Raw genomic sequence first — 22,685 nt, 5'->3', positions numbered from 1 at the left:
CACTGCAACTGACCATGAACCCCCCACTACATGACGAGATAAATAATATGATAACGGATAAAGTCAAAAGACCAGCGGTGGTATGCATAAAAATGGATCAAGAATTTTCTTTTGAAGACAGTTCAAATGCAATTACACCCAAATTATTCGTAAGGATTACTAAGAACCGAAAAAAACACGCATTTACTTCCAAAAATGATGAATAAAAGTGTAGTGTGCGTGAAAAAATTGAACGCCAAAAGGTGCAGCTCATACTGGGTTTTCTCTTAAAAATATCAGGAAAAAAAACAACTATTGGAAAAATGTTCAAGTTTTCAAAAATTTTGGGTTCAAGCAAAAATTGAGCACCAAAGCGTTTCAACAAATGAAATCAATGAAATTACCAATAAAACATCTTGGTTACTTTCCGTTTTACTAGAACAAGGGCGGATCTAGGATTTACTCGAATGGTTCAAAGGGGGGACCCTTTGGGTCGGCAAGGGATCGAATCCCTGAGAAAGAGAGCGTCCCCCAGCCCTTAAATACGCTGATAAAACATCAAATATAGTATCGTCCTAAGGATCGGCCCGGTTGTCGTCTTAGTAGCTGTCGTTTCATTTGCCGGACACCCTAGTGAACGTATGAAACCTATGGGAATTCGACGCGGTCGCTACTTCGACGATGCCATCTTTGAAGTCAGCGTTAATTGCTTTGAGTCTGCATAAATTCAATATAAGTTATAACGCAATTCAATATAAGTTATAACATTTCCAGGGAATTCATATTAATATTGTCCGAATATAAAAACGGCAGAAATATGCAAAATTTCAAATTGTCACTGACCCCCGGCGAATTTGAAAAAAACTTTGTGTTTCAAGGATTTTGTTGTAAAAGAAGCAAAATAATATTTCATTTAATTCAGTTTAGCTGAACGGCAATTCATTCAATTTAGTAATTGACTTTCGACTGTTTTTGTTTTTGGTCTTTCGCCCATGGTTCATTTGGTCATTCGGTCATTCTTAATGTATAATTCGGTCATTCTTAATGTATAATTTGTTCAGTTCTCTGGTAGTATTGTTGATTCTAGTAATTGTTTTATTCCATTAACCCGTTTGGCTCAATATTTGTCGGTTTTTCTGCTCTTAGACCCTTTCTGCTTTTAGACGATTTTGCCCATTGACTGCCCACCTGACATAAGTACAAAATCAATCGCACATGTAGGCGTTTGTGCTTTACATTGTTGATTTTTAAGGTCGGTCTGCTAAATTTTGCATTAACAGCAGGCCCGGATTTTAGTTCAATAACTATTTTTTTGTGGTTAACTAACTATGTCTGAGCAAATGGAGGAAATGAACTAATCAGAGAGATGGCGCTTTAATTTAAATATTTCTGATGAAAAAATAAAAAATGTTCTGAAAACCGACAGATTTTCAAAAATCAAACGCCCACAAGTGATCACATAGTGCGGAGCTGATTAGATGCTCTAAATTACAAAAGCAAAAATTTGAAAAAAGTCCGGTAAATGTTACCACCAATTTAAATTAATTTCAATTTATATAAATGTAATTTACGAGTCCGCTCAATTTAAATTAAAAAATTTTGGTTTAAGTCGAGCAATTTAAATTTAAAAAATAAATAAATAAATTGCCCGAGCGGGATTCAATCTGACGCCAAAGTACACATTTTACATCAGTCAATTATTTTAACATTTCTGAGTTCCGCTGAAAAAAAAAATTTGAGGTTAAACGACAAAATTTCAAAAAATTTGTTGCGAATAGACCTCCGAACCAATCAGAATCGAGATGAGCAAGCATTTTAATGAAATAAAAATTTATGTATGATTAATTTCTTTCTTGTCTCGATTCTGATTGGTTACTATATGATTAATAGCTAAGAATCGGACAGACAGAATTAATTAAAATGAGCAATCAGTACTTTTCGACATTTTTTTGCATGCAAAATGTGAAGCCGAATAACCTTGAATTTTTTGTCAAGCCAAATTCAAAATGCGAGATTGACGGTTATCCTATGACTATGCTAGCCTATATTTTAAATACTGCGATGAGCATGCAGATTTTACTATAAAACGTTTGGTAAAATAAGTTGAAAAATCAAACTCTAGAGTTATTATCAACAAAAAAATATTCCGCCCCATAAAAAACAAACGGAAGTGAATATGATCGAATCATTCAAATTTTGGAAACTAATCGCAGAAAAACATAAGCAAACCTGAGCAATAATTTTCCTGTTTCCAGGTTTACTATTCGACGCTTCGGATGCAATTGCCCGCCGTGGTTATTGATTTTGAGCGAAACTCTGTTTAATGATTTTTCGACGTTGTGTTTATTGTTTCGACTTTCGTAACGAAAGTAACGGAATATTTGTGCTCAGGTGGTTTTTTTTCTTCAGACACATTTCGACTTTTTCACTAACTATCTTTGAGGAAAATTTGTTTACACCATTCAAAAAATATATTTGTCCTGAGCTTAAATTTGAAAAGATATTTCATCTGTGATTAATTTTTGTGAAGTTATGGGGGTTTAAAGATTGCAATTTTTGCCAATTTGGGACAATTAACGCGCGTAAGCGAAGAAATATTCCGTCCTAAAAATCATTCCAAATTGGTCGAAGGAAGCTTATTTGCCAAAATAGATTTGTTAATATGAGCAACTTCTATCACTTTGTACTTTATATGGCGCGTGGAAGGATAAATTTCACAAAAAAAATTCTTTTTTTTTTTAAAAACTCATTTTTATTTATTACATTTTATTTCTTCATGTTATTACTGCTCCATAGACCTTAAGAGGCAGTCGGAAAATTCAGGGCTTCGCCTTGATACGAGCAGTCCTGTTTTAGCTTTGGTCGTGTTTATTGTTTTCGACGTTGTGTTTATTGTTTCGACGTTGTATAATACTCTTATTCGACGTTGAAAATAAGAGTATTCCGTGACGTCTAGACAATTGATCTTTTTAATTAGTTCTGTCTGTCGAATTTTTTGCAACTCTCTATAGCATTTGTCTGCTTACTGACTAGTCTGAATACGCGGTTGTCTAAATACTGCTACTTAACCCGAATAGACGGTCATCCGCAAAAGGATGGCTCGACCGAAATTCAATTCCGCAGTCGGGCTGCAATGTTGCACTCAATTTTTGAGTCGGGCAAATTTACCAGGAAATAATATAAAAATTGGAGGTGCTACTATGATAGAGCGGTCCCTTCAAAATAACCAGGTCCCTTGAGAATAAGACACCTAAAGCTCTCAAATTCTTCAATATCGTAAAGTTTTGTTTACTTCGTAAATTTTCGCCCCTCGCCATTTGAGAAGAAAATTTGAAAAAAAAAACGCCAAAAATGAGTTTTGATGACAAATAAGGTAACACAATTATGTTTGTTAAACTGTAAAATAAACAGAAGCGAACAATTTTTTTTATATAAGCAATAAATTACCCGCACTGACAAAAAAGGATTAGAATCGATTTTAGTATGAAAAAAAATCTTGAAAAAACTTAGATCACTTTTAGCATGAAAAAAGTACAAATATTAAAAAAAAAACTAAAAATTGATTTGGATCGATTGAAAATTGATTTAAATTGACTGTAAAACCCAGCTACAAAAATTGATCCAAATCAATTTTAAATCAATTTAAATCCGTTTTTTCCAGTTTGAATTTGTTTTTGTTTTTGAGGGGATTAAAACGGATTTGAATCGATATAATTAGTTTTTTTTTTCATTCGAGTTTCATCAGTTTTAAGTTTTAATTGCATTTATTTGTTGCCGATCTTTTTTTTTCATTTTACACCCATAGCGTATTGTAGCATAAAAAAGACCAAATAAAAATACCAAAATATCGATAAAATTCTATGATTTCCTTGCATATTTTGAGTTCAAAAACTGATCCTTATTTCGTTTCCTAAGTTTTTACTCACAATCTGATTTACATTCATGATTTCCTATGATTTAATTGCATTTTATTGAGATCAAAATTTTTTTCTGATTCTTTTCTTGTTTGTTCCATAGGATTTTCCCATAATCTGATTTACAATAATTTTCTATGATTTCATGGCATATTTTCGAGCTTAAACTTTGATATATGTATATCATTTTTTGAATTCTTTAAATCTGGCATGTGAGCTTTTATATAAAAATTGAAAATTAAATATTTTAATTTGATTCTGAAGAGTATGTTTTTTGCCGTGTTAGCAAAAATATTGATTTTAGTGAGTCTGAAAATCCATCCAAGACGATTTAAATCGATTGTTAGACACTTAAATTGATCTAAATTTTCCAAAAAAGTTCAATTTAAATCGATTTAAAATCCATTTAAGTTCGTAAAATGTACATTGTTAATCGATTTGCCTCGGTTTAAAATCCGAAACCCTATTTGTCAGTGCGGGTAACTACCAATTTCAATCTGAAAAGTTTCTGGCTGAACATAATTTGCAAGATTTTTTGAAATGAATAATTTATACACATAGTTTTCAAAATTATAACATGCGAAATGCATGTGGGACCTGTCTATCGCAAAGTTGCTTTTTCGACGGATCACTCTATCATAGTATAGTACCAAATTGGATATACTCACGGATGGGAAAAACGGTGAAGTTTTGAAGTCCCGGAATGCAAAATGTCAGTTGGTCGGTACACAAGCCGAAGAGATCTGATTTAGTGAACTGTGCTCTCTCAAAATAAAAAGTAAAGTCTGAAATAGAAGGTAAAAATAATGGAAGAAAAATCAATAAACAGAAGCAACCCACGACTATGTATCTTCTCTGTAATATCCGAGAGCATGGAGAGGCTGGATTGCGCATTTCAGCGTACAATGAACCTAACTGAATAAATTCAACTTAATTTATAATCACTGTCATCGAATCTTAATATCGACAAAATTAAACGCAAAGTTTGGGTGTTTACGCTCTAAAATGTTTATTTTCCGGCTACATTATGGACATCTACTGGTAAATGTTTAATTATGTTAAGTAAATGTTAAGTTATTGTTAACGGGGTCTCGGAAATTTTATTTTTCTAACGCAATTTGTGTGCAAACGAGGTTAATTTCTCTCACTTTCGTCTATTTTCTCACAATTGCAGTTTTGCAAAACCGTCTAATTTCCTTTTAAGTACCTCCGTCTAATTTGCTTATCGTCTGAGGTCCCCCCATTTATCAACCCCCATTGTTAACTGTTAACTTGATGCAAAATGTGGATCAAAGTCAACATCGCTCCACTTTTTAATTTAAATCTACTTAGCGCTGCATGTAAAAAGCTCTATTCTGATTGGCTAATAATTCGAGCTCAGAACCAATTTAACATCCTCCCCCCTAACCGGATTTGGGGGGGGGGGGATGTTAACTTGGTCCCAAAATGTCGACAAAAATATTACTTTGACCGTGATCAAACGGTCACCTCAGCTATACCCCCTATCTGCAGTAGCTTTTTGATTACGGCTTGAGTCGAGCGTAAGGAAATCGAGCTTAAGCCATCACAGCTGAACAAATTGGAACCTGATCTAAACTATATTTTATGATTGGATAAATTAAATGTTTTACCAATGTAAAGTATTTAATATTAACCAATCATGATCCATCTAACTAACAACCCACTTATTTGTAAGTGCTGAAGTTACTTGTAATTTCAGCACCAGAGAGATTTGAATTTAACTTAGAAATTAGTTGGACTCTCCCGAGCACTTCAGCAGCCGCAATAAACCAGTATACCCTAGATCTATTGAGCCTAGCAGAGACTAGTTAAACAACCTGAGACTAGATAGTATAAGAGTAAGATTAGGATCGGTATTAGACTAAGAAGTTGCACGAATCTATCCGGCCGAAAATAAGATAGCGTGACGAGCAGACGGTGTACCCTATCCGAAATTACTCTATGAGTTACACTTCGGTCCTAACTCATCTGGTGCGACCATAAGTCTCGAACAAGACCTTACTAGATTAGAATTAACCAAAAATAGATTAGAAATTAGACAAAAACATTTACAAAATGTTATACGACAATAATTTAATTGAAATGTCTCTCCGACTCAATAGATCAGAGCCAATATTCCGAACCATAACAGAACTACCCGGAATTGGAAGAAGACCTCGAACCAAAGACGACATACGACAAAGTAGAAACTTGCCGTATAGTTATATGATAGTTCGGCAAAAGCCAGAACAAACTTTTATATTTCGAATACTACTTGCAATGAATTTAGATTTCCATTTGCAAACATAAAACCTTGAAGTTACTCTTCAAAATCATTTCAGGCGCTAAACAAAATTAATATTATACAATAACGATTGATAAAAAGATCTAAGATCGTTTTCCTAAAACTCTGCAGTATTATACAAAACATGTTTGAAAAATATTTATTGGAAAATAAAAATAAAAATTAGTAGCATGACAATAAATGGTTAGTAATCATAAATCATCCTGTTGTTCCAGCTTCATCACCTAAAACATAACAGCAATCATCAACTCACTAACATCATAAAACACTAAATCTTTCCTTTACACAAATTTAAAACTTTATTAAAACTTAAAGTCACTTAATTTAAAATCAGATCATCAAGGCTTATCCTTGGATCTTAAATCATTTTCTACTTAATTAAATTTCAAACTTGATCATCAAGGCTTATCCTTGGATCAAACAGAACAACTTTGTTCTCCCCCACCCACTTAATTAGTGTCTAACGACCTCAAACGTCGATTCACTACCCAACCCTTTCTAAAGACCCAAGACTAATAGAAATTTTTAAACAAAACTAATCATTCAAATTAGGATAAATAGTGAAGAACTTCGGTTATTCATCCTTCACTTGACCCCCCCTCTTACCAGACCCAGGATAAATCTTAGACTTAGTAAGTTTAAAATAGTATCTAACGAACTACTCGCGTTCTAATTATACCTGAACCTTGTGGATCGATTTACTATTCTCCAACCCTTGAACACAATCACTACCCCTAAGTAAGATTAAGTAAGTTAACACCTTAGCTTATACTAGTCACGAGAAAGTAAAAATCATTCTTCGGAATCGATATACTTTTCTCTCCAACCCTGAACAAATAGACCCAGGTTAAGCTAACCAAAAAATCGTAAGAACTAACAGTTTAGGAAAATAGAAATCATTTAACAACCCTTTGCATCCGTCATTCTAAACCTTATGTCATTTAAAAACCTAGGAAATAAACAAACAATCGTTTTACACAATTGTGAAATAGATAACAAAAAATACGACCTTGTAATCACACCTCATACACAAACAGTTGGATACATTCGAACAAAACGACAAACACTAAAGAGGAAAATAATAACTAAACAAAGACAAATAACACGAAAAAGATTTTCAAAAAATCGAAACGCATTTTCAGAATCAGAAACCAACAGTTTAGACGAACTTTACAAACTAAAAGAATCAATAGATAAAAATTACCCACTTCACGATCAATTATATTTTTCTGACTCAGAAACAACTTCAAATTCATCACAAAGAGGAAAAAGAAGAATAAAAAAACAGTACAAACACAAACCAGTACATCTATACAATTGGAATCAACCAATTCGACACATTAATAATTACATATTAACAGTCATCGAACGAAAAAATGAGCTCAACGCACACTCCAGGTGAAGAAACTCCAGATGATGATGAAATCTTTCCTTTTATAGTAGATGCAGATACCGATAGAGGACAACACATATTTTGTCAAAATTTACTCGTAAATTTATTTGAACCCGGAATTAGTCCATGTAAAACAGAGTTCCCCGATGTAAAAATCAAAAGACAAATCATAGATCACTATCTAAAAGATATATGCAACATAACACAACAGTATGGAATCTACTCTATAGAATTCACTTCCCCAAACCATAATAATAGAACATATACTATTCAAACAGACGATCTTGATTTAGAATTTTCAAAAGTTTTTTTAGAATATATAAAAAGCATCCAATACCATAACTCACAAAGAGCAAACTCCATTTTCACCAATGAAGTTTTCGCAATAATATATAGTTATATTTCGATATTAGAAAATGAACTCCCATTAACAAATGTCTCACCGACAGAAACATCTAAACATTTAAGAGTACGACATGAAATCACACTACTCTCTAGTTATTTAAACATCATTAAAGAAAATTTCACGAAAGACGACGTTTCACAACATACCAAACACGATTTACAAAAAATCTTGGCATGGTTCATAATAGATTATTTCACACATAATATTGATTTAATTGCACAAGCAAGAAAAAATTTTAGACCCCAAAACTCGAACGATGATACCGCTATCACAGAACAATCAGATTATGTTTGGGACCCCGAATGGTCTCATCCCGCATTTATAAGCTTCCCACAATCAATCTCAAGTCAAGCAATAAGTACGATATCTTACATAAGAGACTATGTAAGAGTAATACCATTAACAATTGATGCAACACCATTAAACTATAATACATTTTTACCCGATACACAAAATAATAGTTTAAACTCCACAGTCATACACAACGAAAACCTCAATGGAACTAGGAATCTTACTCAACAAGATATCCAGACACCATCACACTTCATAAATGAAGAAATTGTACACACAACAACTACACAACAAAGTATTTCACCAATACGCCCAAATTTAACAACACCAAGAAATACAAATCCTTCACAAACACAGGTAACCTTACAATCAACCGTTAAACCTTCGGTTGCCCCTAAATATTCACATATGGATTACCAAACATACAGACCCATGACAATACCATCAAAAACACGCAAAACATTCACTAGAAACAACTTTGCAGACCATAATTATAATTATACACATCCGTCAAAAACAAATTATCAACCACAAAGGAATTTTAATCAACATACAAAACCTCGAAACTGGGATAACCCAACGGCCCAATATAATTCCAAAAATTTTCAACCAAATCCTCCACAGGATCGCAGTGAAAATTACCCATTTTTTCAACAAAATAAAAGTAAAAAACAAACATCTTACCAAATGGATTATTTATCCTCAGATGATGATTTCTTACAACCAGATATATTTGCACCAAATACTCAAGAATATCGTAGACAAGGAATACAGAAAACACGTACAAATCATAGGAATTTTTCTCCACAACCGATAGATGCACAACATCAACAACCAATTCAACAACAAAATCCAATTAATACACAATCTTTTCAACCAATTCAACAACAAAATCCAATGACTGCACACTCGTATCAACCATCACAAATGCAAAATGAAATACCACTCCCATATTATCTTCAACAACATGAAATAACAAGAAACCAACTTTCAAATTTTTCTCAAATGCCAAATGCAGCAGAATCATTACAAATGACAATGAATCCATACCTTATGGGTGGATCATCAATAACATCAAACAAACCTTTAATGGTTTTCACAGGAACAGACCCTGAATATTCTGTAGAAGATTATTTAAATGCAGTAACAGCAAACCTGATTTTAAACATTGGACCTGAACCAATTAATACGCCACTACATCAAAACTGGATACATCGACGCACAGCGTTGATACAAACAACCTTAGATGGCGCAGCCCAAAAATGGTTTTCAGTACTACCTCTAGAAATAAAATCAAACTGGAAAAGATTTACACAAGAATTTTCAAAAATGTTTGACTCCGAAAGAAACAAACAACAACAAAGAGTTTTATGTAATGAAATTCGCAGATTACCAAACGAAACCATCAAGCAAATAGCAGTACGAATCGAAACACTAGTTCGAAAAGCATACTCACTAAATACACATGACTATAAAAACACAAAGATGACAGAAATCTTAATGATGACCTTAACACCACAATTAAGGAAAATAGCAATAAAAAAGAGAGCATCCCATCCTTCTTCAATTCGAGAACCCGATTTAGATTTTCGAAAACTAGTAGACAAATTAGAACAAGCAGAAATCACGATGAAACTAGAAGAAACGGAAAATCTGAAATTACAATACGTTAACAAAATTGAAACGACTCCCACTAATATTAATAATATACAGGAATCAGAGACAGACCTCATTGAAAAAATCACTGAAATACTCAATATTTATGAAAAGAACCCAAACTTCAAAGGCAAACCATCTTTCAAAAAATGGTGTAATTATTGCCGACGATACGGACATAGTATTTCCGAATGTAGACAAAAACAGCAAGACAATCAAAATAAACCTCAAAAATACAAAGAACCAAATAAATCATTCTATCAATACATGAAAAAAGATCAAAATCTACCAAACAAAAATGTATACAGCAACAACAGTTCAGGAAAGCCACTTCCGAACAATACAAGTTATACAAGAAATCAATCCCCATATAACTCAAGTTATAGAGGAAGATCACCAGAACGAAGAAATACACAAAATTCATCACAAAATCACTACAATAGACCAAATAGTAGAAATAACTACTCCAGATCAAATTCAAATACACAACGATTTGTTTCTAGATCTAATTCCCAATCAAGAAATAACTACTATCCAAACAACCAATCACGAAATTCATCATACAATAGGAATAGAAACTACTCCTATAATAGAAATAGAAGTTATTCAAACAACCGAAACCAGAATTACCCGAACAATCGATCAAGGAATAACTCATATAATAGATCGAACTATAACAGACCAAACAATAATTACCAAAACAGATCGCGAAATAATTCACAAAATCGACACCCAAGTTATAATAATCGTTATAGAAATTATTCCCAATCACCACACCGAAATAATAATAACTATAATAATTCTAATAATCGCCACAGAAGTAGTACACCTAAACATCAAAGACAAATCAATCAAGTACAATCTAATCCAGAAACAACATCAGACCCTCCAGGTATTGATGACACAGTAACTGATACGTTACAACTCAATCAAATAAACTGTACATCATCAGATTCAGAAAGTGATACTGAAAACACTCTTGCTATCAATATGATAAAAGTCGAAAATGACTATGAATCTGTCATATATGAACAACCCTTTCCATCACATATATATGAAAATCAATCAGAATTTCTTCAAAATTATTACACTACACCCATAAATTCCACACCAACAAACAAATGAGATTAACACTACAAATCAAACCAATAAAAACACCAAAACAAAATGCTTGAATACAAACCACATTTATCAAAATATACAAAAAGAACAACCCAAAGAAAAAATTTGGACAATACCATTTCTCTTAGAAAGCCCAAGAAATAAAGAATTTCAACCACCAGACCTTGAAATAGATTTTTTAATTGATTCAGGAGCAGAATCAAACATAATAAACATTCCCACATGGAATGAAATAAAAACTTTACATCCAAAGCTAACACCTCTTGAAACCTCCAGTAAGCTAGCAACAGCACAAGGATCAACATTGATAAACTACGGAAAAATCCAATTATTTCTCCTCCCTACCAGAACAATGGAGCAAAGTAAAATTCTAAACAAGCCATTTAAACAAATATTCCATATCACTGATATTAAATATAATATCATTGGAATACCATTTATTTCAAAGTATATACCAACAATTAACATACTAAATAGTAAAATATTAATCAAAGATAAATATACAAAAACAAAAGAAACATCCCTAACATTTTTTCAAAGATTAAATAAACAACCACCATTCTTTTCAAAATTCTATCCAATATATAACCAACAAAGAAAACACCTGAAACCACTATCAGGAAACATCTATAATTTTTCAATCAAACAAGTTCACCAATATGATAAAGAACAAAACAAACAAAAATTTTATATGTCAGATTTTGAATTCAAACCTATTCATAAATTTTTCAAAATCACAATCTCTTCAATAAAATATTTGAAAAATTCGAATTCAGATATTATTTCCTTACATGTTTATAACAACACACCTTACCAAGTAACATTACCTTTAGGACTTTTAGGATATTGTGAAACCAACGCTACAATATCACCGATACACGAAAAAGCCTATCGCGTAAATAATATACTCCAATTACTAGATATTTGCCAATCTACAATTCTTAATGAAGAATTATCTATAAATAATATAATAAGTAACGAAAACAGAAATACGGATTATTTCACAAAAACTCCATATTTCAAACCTACAGTCAACATAAGTAACTACACAGAGGACCAACAAAAATTTTTAACAATGTTTAATTTCCAACATTCACAAATAACACAAGACGAATTTGAAAAGTTAGCCAAACAGCTAATTAAATATTCATCAGTCTATGCAACATCAAAATTCGATGTTGGCAAAATCAGTTCATCACTACATCTCCCATTAAAACCAGACGCAGTTTTCAAAAAACAGAGAGCAAGTAAAGTACCAATTCACTTACATGATAAAGTAAACAGATTACTCGATATTTTAGAACAGTACAATATTATATCACCAGTTAATAAAGAAGAACAACCAAAAGGCAACACATTCATCAACCCCGTTATCATTCTAGCTAAAGGAGAATCATTAAAAATCGTTCTCGATGCTAGATACCTCAATTCACTTATAGACGAATCAAAATGTAATTGGCCCATTGAACCAATACAAGTTATTTTAACAAAAATAAACGGCAAATACTTTACAACCGCCGATATGAATAGTGCATACAATCAAATGCCACTAGATGAACAATCACGACGTTTAACACAATTTGTTATCGGAAACCAACAATATGAATTCAACCGCTTATTCTATGGAATATCCATAGGACCAGCAGCATTTTCAGCTTTTATGAGCAAAATTTTTAGACCACTGATACTCAAGAAAAACGCAATCACCTATTTAGACGATGTTTTTATGCAATCACAAACAAAAGACGAAATGTTCAATGTTTTAGAAAAATATCACCAAATACTTCAGAACGAAAATCTGAAGGCCGCCCCCGATAAATCACACTTCTTTTTGACAAGAGTTAAATTCTTAGGACATAACATAGAAAGAAAAACAATCACTCCACTGAAATCACGCATTGACGCTATTCAAAAACTTCAACCACCAACAAATAAAAAGAAAATCCAAGAATTCCTTGGAATGTTAAACTTTTTAAGTAAATATGTTTATAAAATGCAATTATATCTACGACCATTTTACAACATCCTTAGACAACAAAATAATTTTGAATGGAATACAGAACATCAAGCACGATTCGAAGAAATAAAGAAACTTTTAACTGAACAAATTTCAAACACAATTCCAGACCCTGATCAACCATTTTATGCAATGTGCGATGCTTCGAACTTTGGCATCGGCGCAGCACTATTACAATCACATAATGGTACAAATAAAATGAACCTCATATCAGCAAATTCTCGATTATTCACTCAAGCAGAGCTACGACTCTCAACTCTAATGAGAGAATGTACAGCCATAATATATACACTGACAGAATATGAATTTCTGATACTTGGATCAAAACATCCAACAGTTCTATTCACAGACCATAAACCAATCATCTTTCTCTTTACACAAAAATCTAACCCAAACCACCGAGTTTACAGATTTCAACTAATTCTAATGAAATTTCCAAACTTACATATAGTTTGGACCGCAGGAAAAAATCTTGCATTACCAGACACCTTAAGTCGAAATACACCACCTGAATTACTTACACGAAAAACAACAGTTGAAATACCCAAAAACATAAAATTCTACCTTGCAGAAAACGAAACATCACCCCGATTAGAATGCAAATATGCAGTTAAAACTGATATTGAACAATCACAAATAAATAATTTACAACATTTCCCACTTTATTTAGATTGTCAAAATAATCATTATGAAGTTGATTTACTTGGAACATCAACTTTCAAACCAATCCCATATTCTCAATGGATAAAAAATAACACCCAACAAAAACGAACAAAACAACACCTGCCTAAGAAAGACCATTTTCCACTAATTGAAAAAGAAGATTTAACTGATAAAATAAATTTATCAGGACCACAAACAAATGATTCAAAATACACAATAAATCAAGTTTTTGACCTTCACGACCCACTTGATACAATACCCTTATCTACATTAGAAATCGAAAACATTTTTCTCCCCCCAACAGAAACAATTACAATTTCAACACTGAAACAATATCAAAACCTTGACCCAGTAATTCGACAACTGAAATCATGGCACAAATATAAAACTAAACCTATCAAAGCAGATTCAACCATTTTAGGAAATAAAACACTCCTCCGATATTTTCGAAAATTCAATAATACAACAATTAACGAAAACACAGACCTTCTAGAATACAAATTAAATGAATCTACAGTTCCATGTCTCCCTTTAAGTATGATTCTTATAGCTTTTAATATTTCACATACACAAAATATTAAAGGACACTCTGGATCAGAGAAAACATATTCAAATTTTATACAAAACTTTTATTTCCCAAATGCACCAATTTGGATAAAAGTACTATGCAATGACTGTATAGTATGTCAACTAAATAAACCTTACCCAAATCAAAAACAAATAGCACAAAAACAAGATTTTAAAGGACAAAGTTTGTACTTTAATCATCGTATCTCATTTGATACTAAAGGACCAATTTCACCCTCATCAGAAGGAAACTCCTACATTATGGTAATTGTTGACGCATTCACACACTATGTAGCACTTAACCCAGTACCACATTGTAATGCTTATTACGCATATACAACACTTTATGAACACTGGATAGCAAAATTTGGACTACCAGAAATTTTAGTCACAGACAATGGTACAGAATTCATAAATAATGAAATAATAACACTATGTCATTTATACAATATTAAACACAAACCACGTACATCTCATGCACCTTGGACAAACGGCTTAGTCGAAGGTATGAAACGTTCACTACAAGAATATCTTAGATGTATCATCAACGGAAATGATACAAAATATACCGAATGGTCAGCAGATGTAAAATTATTTCCCTTAGCATATAATTCACAAATAACGACAACTTTAGGAATGTCACCATACGAAATGGTTTTTAACCAAAAGCCACGCAAACCAATAATGTTTACAGCAAATTCTCATAAAAACGCACAAGGTTATTGTCAACCAAATAAAGACTCAATTTGTTATAACCTACCTTTACATACACACGATGAAGATCATTTTCATCACCCACAAATTCTTAAATTAGCCTCCGGTACACACACCGAATGGATTTTAAATAGAGATAAGAAACACAATGAAATTTACCAAAAAATAACGAAAAAGTTATTACAAAGACAAAACATAAATGAACAAATCAATTCACGTTTTACACCAGCTTCCGATTTAAAAATTGGAACATTTGTTCTCATACCTAATTTTAATACTCAAAAAGGAATTTCTAAAAAATTACAACCCCTCCGAAAAGGACCCTACCAAATAATTGCAAGAACCACTGATGTCACATATAAAATTACCGACTCGAATAAAAAAGAAATCGTTCAGCACCGAAACAACCTATTACCTTACTACCCAAAAGAATACGCACTCCGCGAATTAACCCAATTATATTCCTTCACAGGATTAAAAATAGTTCAAAACGAACCACATCTGAAAAATACAGAACAAAATGATAACCCCACCGAAAATCAAAACACAAAACCAACCGCTACCAAAAACACTACAAAAAATCTAGACCATAAAGAATCCCAAAAGCAAAGAAAAAATAGAAAAATGACAGAACAAATAATACCCCAAGAAGAAATAGACAAATCTGAACATAGAAAAACAACAAGACTCCGAAATCAGCCACGTAAAAACTACAAAATGTTCATCCCCCAATCTAAAATATTAAAGAAAGTAGAATTTAAAAAGTAATTTTAAGATTTTACACTTCACAATCTTGAAACCTCCGTAACATTTTTCATTTCAATTTTTCAAAATAACATGCTCACAAGTACGCAATAATTCTAGTTCAAAATAGACCAATAGGATTCATCCAATCCGCCACTTTCTCTAATTCAAACTAAGATCAATTAGACGAATAATTTAGAACTCCAGGCACATCTCTAACTATAACTTTACAACCTCCAGACAAAAAATAAGCAAACCACTCCAACTTGACAGCTAAAATAAATATCACCATAATACCGTACCCCTCCCTTATCTAATAACCCAAAGATCAACAATATTTCCCCAACTCAGACCACGAATACCCCCAAAACAAATTTGATAACTTAGCCTAAAGTAACAAAATGAAGATTTTAATTAGCCTAAAGTATAAAAATCTCACCATACCCCGGATCATTTGACAAACAAAAATAAAGAAAAAGACCTCCCAGTCACCATGAAAATTGCCCCCAACAATTTTTTACAAAACTCAACCCACTTGTCAAAAAACTAATAAATAATTCGACCACACTAGAAAATCGCCTCAAACAACAAAAAATATTCGACCAAGAGATCATTTCTTAAATGCTCTTCTCTCAAACAGTTGCTCAAATACTTATAAATTTTAAACATTTTTTTTCAATACTTGAAGCCTTTATAATATTTCTTTTTGATATACTTGAATCTTTTCTAATAATCCTAATCATTTTTTGTAACATTTTTTTAATTTTCTACACTATACTTGAACTATTCCTCCAACTTTCCAAAACCCTTGAATATATTCACAGGTACGATTTTAACAACTTGTCTAAATGATACGAACAATTTTCAGTAGAACTGATATTTTTTTATTGTTCGTAATTTTCATAACATTTTTATCATCCCTCATTTTGACCATATGTAAATGTATAAAGAAAGCAATCATCACATTTGCCCTAGCAACAATTTTTCTAATTCTTTTTTTGGAAGAATATTATAATAAACACAAAATTTCTCACTAAAGTAACAATTCAAAAATCCATCAAAAATTGCTACCCAACAGTCACAAAATCAGTCTTCACCGACATCATCCCAAGATAATCCAACACCACCTTCAACTACTCAAAATCCTCAAACATCTACACGAATTTCTTTTCAAGACAATCCATACACTTTTGAAGAACGGCACGCTCGTTTATCAGAACCACTAGAACCAGTTCAACAACAAGCACCTCTAAGCGAACCAACATATAACCTATACCCAACACTACCACAAGAACTAAATAGAATAAGAAATCCTAGTCAAAACCAAAACACAACAGAAATAAATAGACAAATTATACATCCTCGACGAAATAGAAATTTTCAAACGCCCCGAGTTCATTTTGATATACCTCAATCCCCATCACAAACCACTCCAGAAAACACCACTGGTATCACACCAGAAACTCCTACACTTTTTTCACAACGTAGCACCTCAAGCTTACCATCAGATTACTTAGGTTCAACACCAACATCTGAACAAATACGTGAAAATCCTTTTAACCCCCCAAACCTAACATCACGACTGCCATATTGGACTACACATTCATTTACACAAGGTGAACCAAAATTAGTCAATGACCCCATAGATATTTCTACGGATACAACAACATCCTCATCACTTCCAGAAACATTATCACTACCATCAACACCATCAATAAGCCAGTTTTCACCACCACTCTTTAACTTAAATTTTCCAAATAATCTCGACGCCAGATATCGAGAACAATCATCAATAAATATTCCTTTAAGATTAGATTGGAATACATTCACAGCACCTCCACCATTATTTGGACAACATCAAGAAAGTAACCGCCTTCATAACTGGGCACTTAATAGATTACAATATCGCCAAGATATTCACAACGATATCCGTGATCACAATATTCAAATACTCCAACAAAACAGTTTACAATTAAAGTTTGAAATCACAGTTAAATTAAACAATATTACACAACATCCCTACCCATTAAATCCACCTAACATAACAGCTCAATCACTACCACCACCGTTTATAACTACTGAAGTAATATATAAATACGACAGATACACCAAAAACACAATTGGTTACATTACATTTTATAACCCATACTCAGGATTATCATACACATGTATATTCTAAAATTATTAATTTTTCTCCAACTCCCTTTTCTAGTAACCTCAAATCAAAACATAAACCCTTCCCCTCGTACAGGACCACAAGATTTATTAGTAACACATTACGATTGCGAAGAAAATGAACAAAAAACATTACACAAATATGCAATAAATCAAGTATCACAATGTGAAACAGAACCACAAGCTATAGAAACCACAGATATAATAGCAACACTCTATTCAAAAGCCCGAGCAACAACAGTTACAGGTTATAAATTCACAGCGACATTTTCCGAAAAGAAAGTACATTGTTCACAAGTCTCGAACGGAAACAAAAACCGACTTGACCATGAATCATTCTATCAAAGTAATATAGAACGTCTTTTACATCTCAATCCCGACGATTGTAAAAATGAATTACTTAGACTAAACATCACACAAAATAAAAATTCCCAAAGAAAATTAGTTAATTTTCAAGTTTTTTCAGACTCTGTACACCAATCACAACTTGAAAGACACCAAGGACATATAAAACTAGACGAAAAATACCCGTATAACGGCGCACACGGACGATTAACCTATGACCTACATGATAAACATTGGATACCACACATTGGTATAAATAACCCATCAAACTGCAAAGCAGACACAAAAAATAAAGGATACCAAGAAATAATGTTTTTCGATTGGAAAATACAACTCGAAAAAATACAACTCACACGAGATTTATCTGATAATACAATGATCTATCAAGGAATCCGACTACCTTGTAAAAATGATCAAGGATATTGCGACCCTACAACAAGAACACAAGCAACAATTGTTTGGTTCCCCGAAGATACATGTACAACATTTCAAGTAGCAAAAATACACGCTCGTATGATAAAATTTCACGAAAAATATTTCATACAATCAATTCCTTATGAACAAGTCCATCCATCACGCAAACTAAGTTCCGATTTTAGAAACATAGACAATATAGAAAATAAATTGACACGATTTCAAATATATCAAGAAACAGAACTTGCATGTAAATACAGGAATCCACTTCACAGAACACAATACTCTGAAATATTAGTTGAATACGAAAAAGGATTCGACATGACCACTGGAAAAGTAAAAATCGACCCATATGCCACAGGTCATCCTCTAAACGAAGGAACATCCTATATACCAGTTAATTTTGAAAAAAGCAACGGACAACCTGGTGGTCATCTAAAACCTTATGACACCAGAAGCACACGCTTACAAGAATTATCACTAATGAATACTACATATTTCGGTAATATCCACTATGATATTCATTTGGATATGAAACTAGACTATACAATTAGCCGCATTTTTCAAGAAATGTCACTCTCCGAATTAGAAACACTACACCAACTATGCGAATTAGAACGAACACAAATATTACAATCACTTGCACTAGCAGTATTAAAAATACCCTACGCAGGATACTTATTATCAGGAAATAGATCAAATTTTTTAGACTACGAAGGAAACATCTTATGGTTTTATACTTGTACTAAAAAAGTATCACCACTATACGTTTTTGAAGATAAACGATGTTATAAAAGAATCCCTATCTTTTATAAGAATAAAGTACATTTCGTGGATACACTTTCACGAAGAACCTATTTCTGGGATACCGCAGTCCCATGTGGATCAGAAAATAGCCACAATGTAGTACAACTAAACCCTGATGAAAATAAATATTATCTTCTCACTCCATATCCCACATTAATGCAATCACTCAAAAAATTTTCACCAGAAAGCATTCGCGCTATCGCTCGAAACCCAAATATAGACTTACAATCAATAGGAATCTATTCAAAATCAGATATTCAACATCACATTAGAACACAACAATTCCAAGAATTATTAACACAAATGGACACTATACAAAGACAATCAATTGACCAAAACTTACGCAAACTTGCAGAAACCGCAGGATTTGCCGATATCTACACGCAAGACTATAGCGGATATTTTAAAGACATTAAAGATTATATATATCTAAACGGCGAAAAATACCGTCCCCAAGATATATCACCAATCAACATTTTTAGCTTTGTTACACTCAAAAATGAAATCCTTGATTTTCTAGGATGGCCCTACTACATCTTAGAAAAATTGACTATTTTATACGCAATGTTTAACTTTATTGGATTTCTTTTCTCACTCTTAAAAGGAATCTACAATACATGTGCTATACACACACAAGTAAACAGACAAGCAAGCGTAGCACGCATACTCTTTGCAGGATTTTTTGGAATTTTTTCCACATCTATAAACAAAATTCTTTTAGACGCACAAATAAAAGAATATAACACAAAAATAACAACACGACAAAATACATACGACGAAGAACATAACAATGTAGACATAACGCCAACGGCACCACAATTACCACCCTTACCAAATAACCATCCACTATCCCTAGTCCCACGAAATTTTCGAAATTTAGCCATCACACATAACCCAAATTTTCGACTCACCACATCACAAAGTCCCATTCAACATATAATGACACACCAGCCACAAGATGATAATACTTATGAACAAATTATTGAACAACCCCATACCACCGCTTTTCAGTCTCAAAATAATCATTTTTTTAGCCCACGATGAGCCGCCAACTTGGATCACTACACCGATCAAATTCCCATCCAACCAATCTTGCCTCTCCAATCCCAATAATACCACTTTTTGCTTTTCCGCCACCCGATTTTCCATCTAGCAATGTAACATCAGGCATGAATTCCGACACTAACTCACATATTTCAGTTTTATACTCCATCTCACAGCTAAATAACCCGAATATTGAAACCCCCGATGAATTTGCCGACTCAGAACCATCCCCATCCAATAATTTTCATAACTCTTCTAATTTTTCTCAACCCCCTTTTCAACCCATATTATCCAATAACCCTGACCCAATCACTCCCACACCCTCTTATGCTTCCCAAGTTACCCCAACCTACTCCTCATACCATTCTGACCAATCATCTCATTCTCCAGACACCCCCAGAATCTCCCCAGAGCTAGATAATTTTATTACCCTCCAACAACAACCCTACCACCTAAACACCCCGACCATAAACCAAATCTCCTCCACTACAAATTCATCCAATCCCCCTACACCCTCTTCAAATTATACTGAATCATTAACACCATCATCCACATCCACTATATCTTCACTAAACACTAACAGAGCTTACCGCACTTTTAAAAGAAAATTCCCCAACCATCCTTTCCCAGCAAAACCAGGAACAGCCCGTGAATACATCAACCACCCCCAGCATACTAACACTAAAGAATTTTTAGCTATCACTTTACCCTCGTTTCCACAATACACCTTAAACACCCCTCACGACGCTAACGAAACACGCAACTTTGTAGATGAATACGTTTTAATGCCCACTCTCTCTTGGACCTCATACTATCATTTCACTAACCCTCTTTGCTTACCTTTATCCAACACTTCCATCGATATAGAACGAAACAAAGACATGCTATATCGACTAACTACACCACTAACCGCTAGACAGTTTACTTACGTTGGATATAAAAAATCACTAAAAATACACACTGCACCTAGAGCTAATGAATATACACTAGAATACTACGATCACAACATCATTAGAGCTAACCAAGATCAATTCTTAGACGACGATCGCTTCGCTAATCCACAAATCACCGAGAAATTTTTCATCAAGACACCATATGTATTTACACTAAACATCTTCGACCGAAAGTTTGATCACATTATTTCAGAAGCACTAACAAACACACAAGCATACGAAAGTTTTAAAGAACGCTTCCAAATCTTTTCACTAACCTTTCATTTCCTTGCACCACACGAAAGAGATTTGCACTGCTCACATGATATTATGTTGCGCACTAAACAAACACATACATACAGTTACTATCGTTTCATCCAAAATCACTTTGACCTCCACACACCCTCTAGACAACCACACCATCGTTTTCAATTCATCAATTCAAAATACACTTCACCGTATTTCCTAAATTTCACATATTGTATTAAAGACACTAACCTCCATGGTATTCTTCGTAATTATGACCCCATAACCCAAATGTACATTTTCTGCCCCATCACCAAGACCTTCAACGCCGAAGAATCCCGACCCTTCCTTATCCCGCACGAGTTTGTACAGCCTATAGAAATCCCAATTTTAGAATTCATCCACAACACGAAATTTAACCACAAATTATATAACTTAATCCAAAACACACCTTATGAGTTTGCAGTAGGCACTGAAGAACTAACCACTATTAAGGCACTTCAATTGCTTTGGCCACTACTTCAGACTAAAAATATCATCCGCATTCTAGCTAAACTACTAACAACTTCAGAACTAATTCACGACATCTTCCCCCACGGTTTTTTCCCCGACGACTAACAGGTAAGTATGAATTAAATGATATCACTAACTAATTAAAATATTAAAAACTCACCATTCTTTATTCATGTTTTCTTTAGATTTTTAGCCTTCATCCTAGACCATCTGAAAAATTCACAAAAGAAAAATAAAAAATAGCAAACTTCTTCAAAACTGTTTAAGACCCTATTAAACTTTTGCACCAACAATTAAATAAATATAATACCAATGCAGTAAATTAATTTATAAATTTTCCCCCAACAGCAGTAAATCTAATTATGATGAAAATTTGTATCTTAAAATTCCCCCATAACTAGCAGTAAATTTCCAAATTCTATGCAGTAAATTAATAAA

At 33.1% G+C, this 22,685-nt stretch overlaps 1 protein-coding gene and 1 long non-coding RNA gene across 2 annotated transcripts in view; both read right to left on the bottom strand.

Annotated features, from left to right (window-relative positions):
* LOC134851742 (coiled-coil domain-containing protein 63-like) overlaps nucleotides 1-22,685 on the bottom strand; it is a gene marked incomplete in the record, with an annotated part of 375,128 nt that overhangs the window by 322,699 nt on the left and 29,744 nt on the right.
* LOC134851600 (uncharacterized) overlaps nucleotides 1-22,685 on the bottom strand; it is a 28,118-nt gene that overhangs the window by 3,051 nt on the left and 2,382 nt on the right. The window contains exon 2 of the long non-coding RNA XR_010164243.1: nucleotides 4,562-4,849. This is a non-coding gene — a long non-coding RNA (uncharacterized LOC134851600). The remainder of the gene's footprint in view (nucleotides 1-4,561; nucleotides 4,850-22,685) is intronic.

This window comes from Symsagittifera roscoffensis, chromosome 7, assembly GCF_963678635.1.
Source record: "Symsagittifera roscoffensis chromosome 7, txSymRosc1.1, whole genome shotgun sequence".
In the NCBI taxonomy this organism is placed as follows: Eukaryota; Metazoa; Xenacoelomorpha; order Acoela; family Convolutidae; genus Symsagittifera; species Symsagittifera roscoffensis.
This window is presented reverse-complemented; position numbering and strand designations above follow the sequence as displayed.